Source organism: Callorhinus ursinus, unplaced genomic scaffold (assembly GCF_003265705.2).
Source record: "Callorhinus ursinus isolate GAN/ISIS: 27379988/994484 unplaced genomic scaffold, GSC_fseal_2.0 scaffold1, whole genome shotgun sequence".
Lineage (NCBI taxonomy): Eukaryota > Metazoa > Chordata > Mammalia > Carnivora > Otariidae > Callorhinus > Callorhinus ursinus.
In genome coordinates this window covers 14,844,986-14,857,723 of record NW_027397063.1, presented here as the reverse complement: position 1 = coordinate 14,857,723, position 12,738 = coordinate 14,844,986, and the positions used below count along the sequence as shown (strand labels likewise).

The window sequence follows — 12,738 nt, the reverse complement described above, 5'->3', positions numbered from 1 at the left end:
TTGTATATATATGGACCACATCTTCTTTATCCATTCATCTGTTGAAGGGCATCTCGGCTCTTTCCACAGTTTGGCTATTGTGGACATTGCTGCTATGAACATTGGGGTGCATATGGCCCTTCTTTTCACTACATCTGTGTCTTTGGGGTAAATACCAATGGAGGGCAATTACTGGGTCATAGGGTAGTTCTATTCTTAATTTTTTGAGGGACCTCCACACTGTTTTCTAAAGTGCCTGTAACCACCTTGCATTCCCCCAACAGTGTAAGAGGGTTCCCCTTTCTCTACAACCTCTCCAGCATTCGTTGTTTCTTGCCCTGTCAATTTTTGCCATTCTCACAGGTGTAAGGTGTTATCTCAATGTGGTTTTGACTTGAATTTCCCTGATGGCTAATGATGATGAACATTTTTTCATGTGTCTGTTAGCCATTTGTATGTCTTCTTTGGAGAATTGTCTGTTCATGTCTTCTGCCCATTTTTTGACTTGATGATTTGTTTTTTGGGTGTGGAGTTTGAGAAGTTCTTTATAGATCTTGGAAATCAGTACTTTGTAGTGTCATTTGCAAATACCTTTTCCAATTCTGTGGGTTGCCTCTTTGTTTTGCTGACTCTTTCCTTTCTATGGAGAAGCTTTTTATCTTGATGAAATAGCAAAATTTCATTTTTGCTCTTGTTTCACTTGCCTTTGAAGATGTATCTTGAAAGAAGTTCCTGTGGCTGATGTTGAAGAGGTTACTGCCTATGTTCTCCTCTAGAGTTTTGATGGATTCCTGTCTCACATTGAGGTCTTTCATCCATTTTGAGTTTATCTTTGTGTATGGTGTTAGAGAATGGTCAAGTTTCATTCTTCTGTATATAGCTGTCCAATTTTCCCAGCACCATTTATTGAAGAGACTGTCTTTTTTCCATTGCATATTTTTTCCTGCTTTGTCGAGGATTATTTGACCGTAGAGTTGAGGGTCTATATCTGGGCTCTCTATTCTGTTCCATTGGTCTATATGTCTGTTTTTGTGCCAGTACCATGCTGTCTTGGTGATCACAGCTTTGTAACATAGCTTGAAATCAGGCAACGTGATGCCCCCAGCTTTGTTTTTCTTTTTCAACATTTCCTTGACAATTCACGGTCTTTTCTGATTCCGTACAAATTTTAGGATTGTTTGTTCCAGCACTTTGAAAAATGTCATTGGAATTTTGATCAGGATGGTGTTGAAGGTATAGATTGCTCTGGGCAGCATAGACATTTTAACAATGTTTATTTTTCTGATCCATGAGCATGGAATATTTTTCCATCTTTTTGTGTCTTCTTCAATTTCTTTCATGACTGTTCTGTAGTTCCTAGATTATAGATCCTTTTCCTCTTCAGTTAGGTTCATTCCGAGGTATCTTATGGTTTTTGGTGCTATTGTAAATGGAATAGATTCTCTAATTTCTCTTTCTACAGTTGCATTTTTAGTGTATAAGAAAGCACCTGATTTCTGTGCATTGATATTTATCCTGCCACATTACTGAATTGCTGTATGAGTTCTAGCAATTTGGGGGTGGAGTCTTTTGGATTTTCCACATAAAGTATCATGTCATCTGTGAAGAGAGAGAGTTTGACTTTTTCTTTGCCAATTTGAATACCTTTTATTTCTTTTTGTGGTCTGATTGCTGTTGCGAGGACTTCTACTACTATGTTGAACAATAGTGGCGAGAGTAGGCATCCTTGTCGTGTTTCTGATCTTAAGGGAAAGGCTCTCAGGAAGAAAGTGACAACCTGAATAGGCCAATAGCCAGTAACGAGATTGAAGCAGTGATCAAAAACCTCCTAAAAAACCAGAGGCCAGGGCCTGATGGATTCCCTGGGGAATTCTACCAAACATTCAACCAAGAAATAATGCATATTCTCCTGAAGTTGTTTCAAAAAAATAGAAACAGAAGGAAAGCATCCAGACATTCTATGAGGCCAGCATTACCTTAATCCCCAAACCAGGCAAAGACCCCATCAAAAAGGAGAATTTCAGACCAATATCCTTGATGAATATCGATTCCAAAATTCTCAACAAAATCCTAGCTAATAGGATCCAACAATACATTAAAAGGATCATCCACCATGACCAAGTGGGATTTATCCCCAGGATGCAAGGGTGCTTCAACATTTGCAAATCAATCAATACGATAGAACACATTAATAAGAGGCGAGAGAAGAACCATATGGTCCTCTCCATTGATGCAGAAAAAGCATTTGACAAAACACAGCATCTTTTCCTGATTAAAACTCTTCAGAGTGTAGGGATAGAGGGAACATTCCTCAATTTCATAAAATCCATCTATGAAAAACCCACAGTGAATATCATCCACTTATTTTTTTAACTGTAATTTCCCTTTGGAGATCTCTCCTTTTTCAACTTTTAATGTCATTAACTCTATTCATCTATTTGCATTTTAATGCAATTAAAATTCTTATAAGTTTCTCTTTTGCATTTACTTTGATTTAGCATAACCAAACAGAATACAAAGAAAAATAATATGTTCTTTCACTTTAGCCAGAATGTATTTTACAGGGAAGAAAACTATATAAAAAAGTGAGTTGAATTAGCACCTTCATACCATGAATAGAGAATGACCTTATAGAGAGATGAATTAAAATGCTTTGGAAGTTGTACGGAAACCTGCTGGCTCACTTAATAAAATCAAACATTGGTCATTCGAGGCTAACAGTGTAGGAGAAAGAATTTTTACCATTCTGACTCCTGTGCTCAAGAATAACCTTCTCAAGGTCTGTTAATAATAACTACTGATCTAAGGATATGGAGCAGAAGAAGGCATTGATTCTTGAAGGGTCCTGCCTGCGGTTATACACTTTCCTATGCTCCTCTCTGTTATATGCAGTATACCTCAATCAACAGCACAGAGCTCCCATATAACAAAGACTTGACACATAATTTCCTAATGAACATAAATGTCAGAGAACAAAATGGAGCATTAAGAAGTGTTTTTACTATTATTTCAGGAATAAAACAAAAGGAGTGCAAACATAGAAGTTAACACTCCACCTTCAGCTTTGAACTTAGTGACCTTATTCAGAAGATGGCCTTAATGAACTGGATGACCTTACTTACTTCATGATATCAATAGAGAATAAGAATAAAATAAATTTAACATATATACAAGAAATGTACATATATACTGCATAGAGACTGTTTGCAATATAATAGGATAAAGTGTATGTCACATAGTTTGTAAAAGCTTTTTATACAAGTTCATCTTTTATTATATAATCGTCTAAAATGCCTAGAAAATACTTAAGTCGTAAGCTGTTTATGTCCTATTTTGTGTCTCCTGTTAGAGACTTCAAGGCTAGACCCTGGCACTCTGAGTATCCCACAGCATTTATACAGTGGGTTATGCAGTCTGATAAATGGCCATTGAAAAAGAAAATAGGGGCGTCTGGGTGGCTCAGTCGTTAGGCGTCTGCCTTCGGCTCAGGTCATGATCCCAGGATCCTGGGGTCGAACCCCACATCGGGCTCTCTGCTCGGCAGGAGGCCTGCTTCTCCCTCTCCCACTCCCCCTGCTTGTGTTCCCTCTGTTGCTGTGTCTCTCTCTGTCAAATAAATAAATAAAATCTTAAAAAAAATTAAAAAATTAAAAAAAAGAAAAAGAAAAAATAAAACTCTAAGATAATTCAATTGTTCATAATTTTTACTGGTGTACATATTAACTGACTATATTTCTTTGCCACTATATCAAGACTACCTCCCCAGATTTGAGGGGTTTCTAATAAGAAAATTTTCAATCTTTTTTTTAAATCCTCAAGGAGGCAGACCTGAAAGTAGAGGAAAGAGAACAAACCAAGGCAGGGTGGATACTGGACTAATTTAGCTGATAGATCCAATAACTATGCTATGAATTCCTAGCTTACCCCTGATAACCATGCCATGAAAGGATAAGGAGAAAGTGTACTTTGAAAAGGGGTGCGCTTTACTTTGGATAACAATGAAATGAACTTACATTGGGGTCAACACTTAGTTCATACCAGGAAACACTGCCCGATGGTTCTCAGAAGTCTCATGACTCAGGTAGTCGATCAACCCTCAGGAGTGAATTCTGAGAATTCCAAATGAGACAACACCATACCAGTAAGAAAACTGAAATCTTCATTTGTCTTTCATTAGTAGTTTTTCCAGCTATTATTTTTTCCATTTCTGAGAGATAAAAAGGTTAGAAAATAATAGTGGCCAGATAAAACTGTCAGGTACAATGTGTAAAGCCTTAGAACTTTCTGGTCACTATGGAACAGGGAATCAGATGCACAGAAAATGCAGAACACATGAAACAATGTTATTTACTGTTTAATTATAATGCTGTCCTTTATTTATCAGGTTATGATTTGGCTAAATTAGTGACAAGGCTCAGAATGTCATTGTTCTAAAAATAATCTTCTAATTAATGTGGTCCTTCACTTCTTTGAACCTCAAACCTCTCAACATTTTGATTCTTTGAGAAATAAAATCAGTCTTTTAAATGTGTGTGTGTACATGCACACGCACGTGCACGCTTATCTTACACTCTTCTAACTTTAGACTATAAATTTTTAGGCTCAGTGGTAATGTGTCTATAGATCATTTTCTACAACCATATCAGAGTGCATAGTAATAAGTAAATTATTGAAGAATATATTTTATGATTTTATGTATATTTCCACCTCCTAAGCAGTTTGCTGGAATAACATAAGGCAATTTACTGTTGCTTGTTGAAACTATAGGTGCAGATAATTAAGCCCACCTCCATAGTAAAACAATATTCCCATTTTTATTCCATTTCTTTACCATACATGCTCATAGTTTATTTTATGAGTTGATATTAGAAGATGTGGGAACTAAGACTATAAATGTGGTTATAGCCTCCAGCTTCAAGACTCTTATTTTTGGACTGATTGAAATAGTTGATCAGGACCTAAAGACAAAGACAACTCCCCAAGTTCATAATCTTGAGTTATGCTGCTCCCATTCCCTTTTAGCCAGGAATGCCTCTTTTACTGAGACAGGTGTCATCCGCTATGATTAGTAAGTGAAGGCCAGAATTCTAGAACAGCAAGTTTACCACCTAAGGATCCCAGCTCAGATAACCTAAATATGGCTCAGTAACAACAAATGACCACGGACTTTTCTCTGACAGAAGAAGGACAATAATGATATCTTCATACAGTCAATTAATAGAAAGAAAAGCATAATCCAGAAGAAAGAGAAAAAATCTGGAAGACTCAGAGGCAGTTTCAGTATCCACTAAATGGATATCTGTGATCCTTAAACTGCTAAACAATGTAGTTCACCCTCAGTTGTTTTTAATATACATTTAAAAAAAAAATCTTTCCAACAATTGCAACTGAAGTAGATAGTGTAAAACAGTGGTTCTCATCCCTGGTCTGCACTTTTTAATCCCTTGAGGAGATATGCCCACCCTCAGATTTTCTGTTTCCATTGATTGAAGGTGGCAGCTCTGGATCAGTTTCAGAGAGGAACTTTCTATAATGTGTACTGCTTTCCCAGAACGTTTTGGATGTAATGATTTGCTTCTCTGGTCATCGTTATGAATACAAGTTGTTTGCCTCCTATTATAGAGGCCACTGAATTGGGCAAACTAACTTGGGGTCCAAGAACACCAGTGATTTCATGGATTGAACTTTATTTAAATGTAATTAGTATTTTTGAACTTTATTTTAATTTATATTTAATTTTATATTTATTTTTATTCATTTATATGCAATATATATACAGTTATATGCAATATGCATAATACAATATAATAATTGTACTGTACATATTATATGTATTTAATATTTATATTTTATTGAATTACAATTTGAAGACAGAGTTATCAGACTGTTGAATGAATCATTGACACAAAAATTTTGAAAAGATTAAAAAAGGTTAAGGACTCTCATGTAAGAGTAATTTGACTTTTAAATTAATTGGCTCCTCATAGCTATGGTCTTTATTTCTTTCGTTGTTTTTGTTTTCTTGTCTCTCTCATGAATAACTAGCTCTAGATCTGCTTATTATTTACTTGTTCTTGTGTATTTCACCTAGGAAATGAAAAATTCCCCTTTATACTCTAGAATAATTTTCTGAAAGCTCATAAGAGTCAGCTGTACAAACTTTTCACACATGGATTTAATGACATTTATTTTGCCAGTTTCAAGTTTTGGGGATGGTATTATTTCATATAAACAGTAAATGATCTCAGAGTAAGTTTGAAATTGCCCATAATATTCTCCAGCAGTATGATTTTCTATAGGATAGAAATTTTGTATTATTCATTCCTGAACCCCAGGAGTCTAGAGCATTTCCTAACACATGGTAGATGATCAATTAATATTTAATGAATAAAGGAGTAAAAAAACGTGAGGTGATGCTGTCCTGTTAGGGCCACACAACAGTGTGAGGATTTCACAGGGGACTTTGCTTGGGATAATCCTCAGTATTTGAAACAAATAGAATTTAATGGCTTTCCTAATTCCTTTAGAAAATGTATTGAGAAATTGATTTTTGTTCTATCACTGGGATTCAGAACTGACTGATTTATAAGTGAAGAGGCTTATTTATAAGTTAAGTTTACTAAGCGTTTATTTTATGAGTTCTTTCTTTTGCCAATTTAAAATCAATTACTTCTGTTTGTGTTTCTTCTTACTAATCAGTAAAAATTTTGACATTGTTATAGAATATTTGACATTTTTTAACACTGAAAGTCATTAATTTATTCATTCAAGCAGTGTCTATTGAGTACTAGCAAGTATTTCCTGATATAGCTGGTTACTTTGACCTCTGGTTACTACAATGCTCCATCTTAAATTTTGATATGTGTTTACTTACTGAGTCGGAACTCTCATCTAAAAGTGATTTTACTAGTGTCTTTCTTGATTCTTACAGTTTTGGTTTTAAGCTCTGACTTTGACATCTATTACCTCTAACATCTAAGCATGACAGTTATTCACAGAGAGCCATGCCAGCATAATAAAATTATAAAATGTATATTTATGGTGCTCAAGATAGTTACTGCTGAAATTATTTTTATGGGCATGTTTTATCTTTGAGATTTCCAATAGCTTTGTTATATTTGATAATAAACACATACTCTATAACCTTGAGGTACATAATTTGTATAAGTCAATGAGGATGGAGAGATTTTCTTTGGAAGCCTGTTTTGTTCATTTTTTTTTTTTCTTAAATAACATTTTCAAACCTGGGATAATTTTTTAAACTGGATAAAAGGCCACACTGGAAATCAGATCTGGATTCCAGCAATATCCTGACAAAGAGTCCTCTAACCTTGGCACTAAGGTTAAATGGGCCCCTTAGATTATATCATGAATATTTGCATAGACTGAAATGAAATTGTCCAGTTTATTTAAAATAACATTTTTCAACTGGTGATACTTCTGCTCTCTAACATATAGTAAAAGATTTTAGAAAAAATTGGCTTGTTGCCAATTTATTCATATCATTGGGTACAGCCATCTGGCAAATATTTTCCTTAATTGCTTTTTGGGGTGTTATGCATAGCAAGGAACTATTGTAGCTCTCTGCTGACTACAATTTCTACATTAATATGGAACTTGATCCTCTGATGACAGTTACTTCCACTTTCCATTTTTCCTTTATACCGTTTAATTTCTAAATTTCCTTTTTATAGGCACATACATCACTCTTTGTAATAATAGACATGTGAGATATTTAATGGATGTTTTGATAAAAATTATGTATTCCTATGGACATATATACATATATATGTTCATATATACATATATGTATACATATATATGTATATATACATATATACATATATGTACATATATATGTATGTATATACATATATATATATATTTTTAGAGGTATGTGCACACATCCACTAAAATTTCTGATGGGAAGACACCATTTCTTGTTCACATAATGTACCATTGATGATGTGGATTTTGTAATATTTTACCTTCTGATGAAACTTAAATATATTTTAATATTAGAACTGAACATTAGCTTTTTTCTGTATATACTTTCAGACATTTTAATTACAAGTATCTCATAAAACCATTCAGTAGTTTACAACCAAGTGTTGTAAATATTCAGTAGATCAGAACTATGGACGTTTTAATTGTGAATCTTTAAAATTATATTTTAATTTACATTAGTGCCTGGGTACTACTGTGGACTGACTGAATCAGAATATGTTGGAATATGGTCTAGACATGTAATTTCCTTTAAGTTTCTCGTGTCATTCTGAGTGCTTTAACATCCTTGATACCTACTGCTTTTTATGTAGATTACATCCTGTTTAAATCTTGTTTTAAGTTTAGAGAATTTTTAATAAATGATGATGTTATAGAGCCTACTTTTTTCATTTAAAATAGAATAACAATGAAATACAATCAACACAATAAATAACCTGTATTTTTACATTTGACTACTCAAAAGGAATTTCCAGAATCCTTGATTTTTGAAGAAATTTTAGAGTTTCAAGAAACTTTAAGAGAGTACTCTAAGCAGCTTATCCAATTTCATGTCACATAAAATACTTGCTAAGTTTTCTTGGACATATTAAATGATTAGCCACTGTACATTAGATGAATGAAGGGTATTTAGAAGAGTATATGGATGAGAGAATGATGGTTATCTTGTGTTTTTTAATGTTTTAATTTGCAATGCATTAAATTCCACATCATAGCTGTAAATTCGTTTATGTGTATTAATAAGCTCAATTTTATGTCTTGATAGGATAGATTTTCATAGTATAAAGTTGAATATTGTGGGTGCCTAGGTGGCTCAGTCAGTTAAGCATCTGCCTTCGGCTCAGGTCATGATCCCAGGGGCCCTGGATTGAGCCCCTCTTTGGGCTCCCTGCTCAGCGGGAAGTCTGCTTCTCTCTCTCCCCCCACTCATGTTCTCTTCGTCTCTCTCAAATAAACAAATAAAATCTTTAAAATAAAAAATAAATAAAGTTGAATATTGGGTCTTGGAAACTTATAACTAAACTCTTCAAACTACATTCAGTAACTAAATTACAGTTATATATGGAAATATAAAAGTCAGCCCACTTTATAGTTGATTCACATAATTATTCTTAGCTAATTATGCTCCACGATGCTGCTATGACCTTAACAGACAGACCCCTGAAGCACGGTAAAATGTCACATAACCCTACTAAGTTTGAACATTAAATGACATCAGAAATACTATCTCCAGTAAATTCTTATGACATAAATTTTTTTAAAGAATCCATTTTTAAATACTGATTTTTTATGACTTTGTATTATAGATGTTGATATACGCTTCTGCAACATCAACTGTCATGCTTAATATTTTTTTTAAATTGCCACAATTTGGAACCCAGGTTATTTTAAATTTATACCTTAGTTTCTCAGCATATAAACTGGAGATAATGTAACTATTTTTGTAATGATTATTAAATGAAAAGATAAAAACACTGATTCATTTAGTAGGAACCCTATGGAATAATATAGAGTACTGCTTGGTTTGGTATCTATAACATTTGCAGTTAACTCAGATTATTATAGATATTAAATAATGTCTTATTAAAATTATGAGGGGACAATTTGCATATGGATGAGGAGATAGCTAATGTCTCTTTCTTTAGAATGTACAAGGTATTTATAGATGTCTAAATAAGCCAAAATCATATTAATGGACATCTCTCAGTTTTTTAACATTGTCTTTAGAAAAATTTTTAAAAAGACCCTATGATAATTATTGAATATTAAAATCAAATAGGGGCTTTTTTATACCAAGCAGAGCTTAAATAATGTTTGATGCACTTAATGAGGCATACTTGGTTTTAGCTTTGACAAAGAAAAGTTCTGGGACAATTGGTTCTTCTTAAGACTCCAAAGAATTTGGGCCACAGTAATAAGTACAATGAGTACACTGTGAACAGTGATTTAATGCATGTTAAATTAGTCCTGGTATTTGAATTTCATCATCTTTAGTTTTCCTTTTATTTAATTTGTAAACTCTAGATTTCATATTTGTATGTTTTTAAGTATTATAATTTACAAACAGGAGACCTGGAAAATATTTTCCTTTACAATCATACTATATAGTATACTATATTATAATCCGAATACTGACCCTGCAGTCATAAGGATGAAGCAATTAATTCTGCTCAGGGGAGTGCTGGAAAGTTTTGCCAAGATGTTATCATTTTGAAAATTCTCATCTTGAAGAATGAGTACAGGTAGGGTAGGCCAAGACAGGGCAAGAGGAAGGAGAAGGGCAATAAAACATATAAAAAGGCAAAAGAACAACAAAACAAAACAACTTACTCCATGAGGGAGTGATAGAAATAGAGATAATTGTTAAGGATCTTTTGTGGTAAATAAGAGAATTTGGATTTTAATACATTGTCACTAAATCCAACAAATGCAATAGCAGGGGAACATAAAATACACATTTATAAGTCAATTGTGTATATATTGACTTTTTGTAAATTAAATCATATTTTACATAACATCAGAACCCTTTTGGTTAAGGCCCCCTGGGAAGTAAATGGTTTTGTAATGAAAATAAATTGCCCTACCACTTTTGAGCATAGCATAACAACCAGAGCTGTTGAATCACTTTGTTGAGCAACTGAAACGAATGTAACATTGTGTGTTAACTATACTAAAAAAAAAAAAAAGAAAGAAAAGTATATTGCTAAAATAAGTTGAAAGCGAGTAGTAATCCTCATTTCAGAAATAGGTAACCTGAAACATTTATCTGCTTATGAACTATTTTACTATCTGCCTTCTCTGCTTAGTAATTAGATGTGAAACTTGTAGGTATTAGAGAACCACATCATTCAAGATGGACTTTGTGCCCCAAGAAAAGATCCTACCCAATCAGAAAGCAAGAAATTCCAACTACTAGGAATTCCATAATGAGAGTGCACGTGGCCAAAGCCAAGTTTCAGTGTGCCTTGGCTACTTCATTAAGAATCAGACCTTCTTTGAGAATTTTGTCATGATAATTGACTATTTGCTGACTTAATTACTTTACTATCTTATTTTATCTTTGTTTTTATTTTTGTTTTCTTAGTTTTATTACATCAGGGAGTATATAGTAATTTTGCATGGAATTTAGAAACTGATAAATCAAATGGCTTGACAAAATTTATGTTTAATCCAGATTTTGTTTTTTTAAATGAATTTGATGTAATGTAAAAAAAAAACATCACCCTAGAATTATCTAAAAATTAAAATAGGGGGACAGGAACAAGATATATTATAGATTATATAGTTATATTTGTTTGTATGAATATAACACATAGCGCAGGTGAACCAGAATATTGTTACATTAAAACACAAATTGTCCCATTAATTGGGGAAAATTTCAGCAAAATTGAGGTTTAAAGTGTAGGAAAGGATGTGTGCAAGGGGGAGTTTTGGCAGTCAAGAAGAAACGGAGTGTTATCTATGCCAGATGTTTGTCTACGTCTTTGCACAGTTTTGCTATGACCAGACACTAGAAAAGATGGAACTTCAGTGCTTCATGGAAATTAAAGCCATTCTGTTGAATCTGTCATGCCAAGCCAGGGGATCAGGTCTGGACTCCAGCACAAGGGAGCAAATTAGATTGTCAGGTGGGGTTTGCCCACAGAGAGCTGAATAATAACCTGATTATTAGGAGCAGGGCACAAAGTTATTATGAGTCTGCAAATAACTAACCCATAGTGTATCCTGCAGCTACGAATTATGTTGGTTTATTCAGTACCCATTCCAGATACTTATTCCCAAGTCAAGGATAGCATAAGAATTGTCAGCTGGTAGGAGATTGAATGGACATGATGGCAGAGAGCTAAGCCTATCAGTATAAGAAGACCCTCCCCAAATGATAAAATATCAAATAATTCACATATGCATAGAAATTGGTTCATTGCAAAATTATCACAGTTAAAGGTAAACTGCATATCATAATGGGATACAAGTGTGTTAATCTCTTCTTGTTCATATACGTTGTCAAGAAAAATACAACCAAAACTTTAATACAATGTGTTTCTTAAGAAAGGTATGACTGTCAGGTTTTTTTTTTTTTTTTTTGGTTTTTTTTTAAGATTTTATTTGAGATAGAGAGCACAAGTAGATAGAGAGGCAGGCAGAGGGAGAGGAAGAAGCAGGCTGCCCGCTGAGCAGGCAGCCCAACATGGGGCTCTGTCCCAGGACCCTGGGATCATGACCTGAGCCGAAGGCAGCCACTTAACTGACTGAGACACCCAGGCGCCCCTGACTGTCAGTTTTCCAAGTTAAATAAGTAAAACAGTGTCTCTGAATTATGAAAGAACTGTTTAATTTTTTTGTGACTATGAACTTAAGTAACCAAATTAATGGAAGTGCTGTTAGATCATAAGCCCCTTTGAAACTGATTAAAATTAGTTGCTAGAAAGAATTTTCCATGGTATATTGAAAATATAACAAGGTATAAATATTTCCAGAGTATAAAATGGAATAGAAAAATGTTTAGAGTGTGGAATGTAGCACTGGAAAATGGTATGTGACCTTGAATCAATTGACAATGAATAAAATAAAACATATTAAAGAAACATTTTAATTATCACTTCAAACCATTTAAATAATAAAATGCAATTGTCCATCTCTGTTGTAATATTAATACCAATTAAAAGATTTTGTAATATTGGGTGCCTGGGTGGCTCAGTTGGTTAAGCAACTGCTTTCAGCTCAGGTCATGATCCTGGAGTCCTGGGATCAAGT

At 33.8% G+C, this 12,738-nt stretch overlaps 1 protein-coding gene across 2 annotated transcripts in view; it reads left to right on the top strand.

Annotated features, from left to right (window-relative positions):
• Positions 1-12,738, top strand: part of NCAM2 (neural cell adhesion molecule 2) — a 519,291-nt gene that overhangs the window by 211,087 nt on the left and 295,466 nt on the right. The window lies entirely within an intron of this gene.